This window comes from Symphodus melops (assembly GCF_947650265.1).
Source record: "Symphodus melops genome assembly, chromosome: 1".
Lineage (NCBI taxonomy): Eukaryota > Metazoa > Chordata > Actinopteri > Labriformes > Labridae > Symphodus > Symphodus melops.
In genome coordinates this window covers 746,980-751,110 of record NC_136691.1, presented here as the reverse complement: position 1 = coordinate 751,110, position 4,131 = coordinate 746,980, and positions in this window count along the sequence as shown.

Sequence of the window (4,131 nt, the reverse complement as noted above, 5' to 3'; positions counted from 1 at the left end):
TGTCGACACAAAGACTCGGGCGGGTTTAGGTGCAATTTGCAACTTGAAAGTGCAACTTGAATTTCCCTCGGGATCAATAAAGTATCTATCTATCTATCTATCTATCTATCTTTAAAAAGAAGTTCGATTAGCATCAAGCTAAGCTAAGCTAAATAAAACGAAGACGTACACCTCCGTCGGAATGCTGCAGCCACCTCTCTTTATTCCAACCGTTCCAATCCCGAATCCCACACATGCACTGACCTGACCTGAGGACGTGCATTAGGGGTTGGGGGTTTTGGTGCCTTGCTCACGGACTCAGGAAGTACTCCAGCTAGCAGATCAACTTCCTTATTGTGGTCGGTTGGAATCTGCAGTCAGAGCTGCCGTTTCCCTGTTTCTCCTTTTCCACACCAACCTGACATGACTACAGTTAACCCTCCAGAGTCTGTGGTCATATCTGCGTCTTCAAAGCAGCTCTTTATTTGTCGGCTGCCAGGGTGAGTAACCACTCAAATGATCAGCGTCGAGTTATGTGACTCAGGGGAGTAAAACAAAAAAACTCCTGTTCTGGAGAGACGAAGTCTTCACCTCAGAGCGGAGCGGACACTCGTGTGTCTGATCTCATTCCCTCGAACCACTCTCGAGCTGAATCCGTTAATCCAGCTCGAACCCGAAGTTTACAGCCGTGACCGTCAACAAAACGAGAAGTGACGGCGAGACGTTCGACGAGTCAAAGCAGCTCTGAAGATTAAAAAAAAAAAAAAAACAACAACCCTCGGCTGTTTGAATTCACAGAGGAGGTCTCTGCGTGACCACAAGCCTTTCCCCATGTGACCGACGCCACAACACGCTGCCTCCACATCCCCTGAGGGGAGGGGCCAACCACGGAGGAACGCCAGCGTGTTGGTTTGGTTTTATTCTGCGAGGAGGGACGAGGCTGAAGATGCTTGTTTTTTAAAACAGATGTTTTTTAAAGTGTCCGTTCGTTGTTGTTGTTGTTGTTGTTGTTGTGATTTCAATAAGATGAAGAGTTACATCCTCTTCTTTAGATTTAATCTCCCAGGATGCAATTCAATTCAACAAACTTTATTAGTCTCCGGGGGGGCAACACAAAGTCACACCGAGCTGTACTGAAATCAGACAAAGAAAATAAAGTCGACAAAAAGTAAATTATAAAGTCATGATGACGGATTCCTTCGTTACGCCTTCGTGAGGCGGGACGTCACAGGAGCGCCAATATCGCGACACGTGCAGTAACCCTGATTACTTCTACCAACAGGAGCCGAGGACACGTCGAAGTTTCTGCCATGAAACCGCCGCTCCTGCGTCGTTTTTTTTTTTTTGTCTTTGTAATAAAAAAAAAAGGACGTAAACGGCGTAAGATGTCAGCGTCGGCCTCGGGGGTGTTTTGGCGTCACGGTTTGTCTGAAGCGATCCCGACGTCGTGTAAAGCTCAAAAACAATCTCATCTGTGTTTCTGTGGAAACAGTCGGATCAGTTCGGTGTCGTTAGCCTGCAGCTCGAGCTCGCGGCGTGGAGCAGATGCTGTGAATTCTGGGTCGTCTGTTTGGCCGAGTCGCTCGTCGTGACGCATTTCAAATTTCCTCCTGACAACCAGGAGAAACATTTATCCATTAAAGGGGAAAGTGAGAGTCACTTTCTTACTCGAGATGTTTGGACGTGCCTGACAGTTTCATCACCGATCAACAATTTGTGCTCACGTAATGAGTGGTCGATCCCGGAGGACGAGATGTGGAGATGAGTGGGAGTCGTTGGGCAGGAACGGAGCGTCGGATTAAGAGTTTCTCTCCTCTAAAGAGCGAGTTTAAAAAACGCTGCTGCCTCCTCCTTCTCTCCAGACAGGAATCACTGGCACTCTGACGCTGACTTAAAACGCTGTTCGCTCTGACTGATGACCTCTTTGTGTGTGTGTGTGTGTGTGTGTGTGTAGATATTGTCTTTCCAGACGCGGTCGCCCGGAGGTGAAATGTGGTAGTGGAAAAATCTCCTCCTCACCTCACCTCATCTGTTCTGCTGCTGCCTGTCGGAGCAGGGAGGAAGGAGTTTGATGGAAAATGATATCACCGAGGACCACTACCCATCAGCCCCTGCACCACCAACCACACACCGACAACCCCTCGCTCGTCTGCTTCTCCCTGAAGAGAGCTCTGCTGCCCCCTAAAGGCAGCTGGAGGTTTAAATTCCTCTATGGAAACTAAATCTAAGAGCATTTTTAACATTCTGCAGCAGTTATCTTTTTAAATATGTTTTAAAAACTTGAGCAAAATAATTTTTTTTCTACGTGTTTGACAAAGAAAGCTCTTCTTTCCCCTTCGCTCTCTCTCTCTGAGGTTCCCTGACTTCAGAGACGCCTTTTAAAGGCCTCAAGACAGCTGGCCAATCAGAAGAGAGTGGGCCCCTTGGGCCTTAAAGAGACAGCAGCGAAAACGAAGAGTTTCAGGCAAGTTGAGGTGTTGACAAGCGAGGATAAAAAAGCAACCTTAAAATCTGACGACTCCTCCGTCGTCCTGAGTTCAGAAACAAAAAAAACTCAAATTCAGACTTTGCTTCTTCCGTCTGTTCCCCTGAAGCTCAGCTGGACTAAGTCGGGTGTTAGCGGGATCAGAAACCTTTCACCTTTTGCTCAGCCGACGGACTTGGTTCACCTTTCAGGGAGACCGTCTGACCGACCTCTGGGCTTTAAAATACACCTGTGACCTTTGACCCTCGGGACAAGCCGAGGCAAAGAGCTGGGTCTACACAAAGGCACAAACACAACGTTTAAAATCACATCTCTGGGAAAAAAAAAAAAATTCCATCACCCATAGAAATGTATTTTCATGCACAAGCAGAGAAGAGAATTACAAGCAAATTAAACAAATTACTTTTAATCTCCCGCGAATATTTCGCATAATCGATCAATACACCTTTTTTTTTTTTTTTTTTTTAACCAGTTTTGCTCTGAAGACGTTCCTTCAGCCTTTTCCATCGAAGTTTCCACCTGGGAATGCAGACATCCAACCAGGTCTTTTTTCTCAGCTGCAGGTAATACTACCTTCATTATTTTAATGTGCAATAACTTTAACAGGCGACTAATGGCTTAAGCAGCCTGCACGGCATTCCTGGATGTTTACGTGTGCGCAGGCCGGCGCTCAAACTAACAGTCTCCATGTGACCCTAATGAGAGAGGCTTGACGAGGGGCAACAACACAAACATAAAGCTGAACGTCTTTAATAATTATGGGCTGCATAAATATGTAGTTTGCATTTCTGGGTTTTTTTTCTAACAGGGTTTGGCAGGTTTGGCATCCTGCGTAGAGACTGGAGATGTTCTGCAGGTCATCTTTTAAAGACCCGACCTCTGACCTCCCCTCGGGGGCCACAGGCCTCCTGCTACAACCCCGGACGGATCCAGCAGAAACAGCTCCAGCTCAGAAGACCTTTAAGTTCACAGCTTTGCCACCTTTTACCCAGCAGGCGTCGACGCATGACAGCTGAGTGTGTGTGTGCAAACACAAGGGTGAAGCATCAAGTCTGGCCTGATGACAGATTTGAGCCAGAGTGTGTTTGCAGGGCGAGCATGGCACCAGTTGATCCATTATCTTCCCACATTAGTGTTTTGTTTTTTCCTGCAGCAGCAGCTGGAGAAAGATCAAGCAGGATTCCCGCTGCAATCGTTTTAGTATTGTGATGTGAATTTATTAGGAATTACCTCAGCCTGGATGGAGTAGACGGAAAACTCTGTGTTCCACCATCTGTGCAGAATAAAGGAGAATTTTCTGATATCACACAATATCTAATATTCTAATTAGCACATTAGCGGGTTTTAAAAACCGACAAATGGTGTGTTAACTTTTTTTTTACGAAGCAGCTGGCTGCAGCTTCAGCACACGTTCCTTCCAGACTGAGGCCTCGGGATCCGAGGGCCGCTTCAGTGCAAAATGTCCAGCTGAAGTGAGGTAGCTGAGGATGCATCCTGGCACGGGTTCGGATCACGGAGGAGGAACGCTCCGGAAAAACAAAAACTGAAAACGTAAGAAAAGTGACGTGAGCGTTTTTAGTCTCACCTTCAGGTTTCCCTTCACTCTGCTGCTCTCTGCAGTGACGACACCAGTTCATGTAGAGGTTTGGTTTTCACGCATTCTCCGC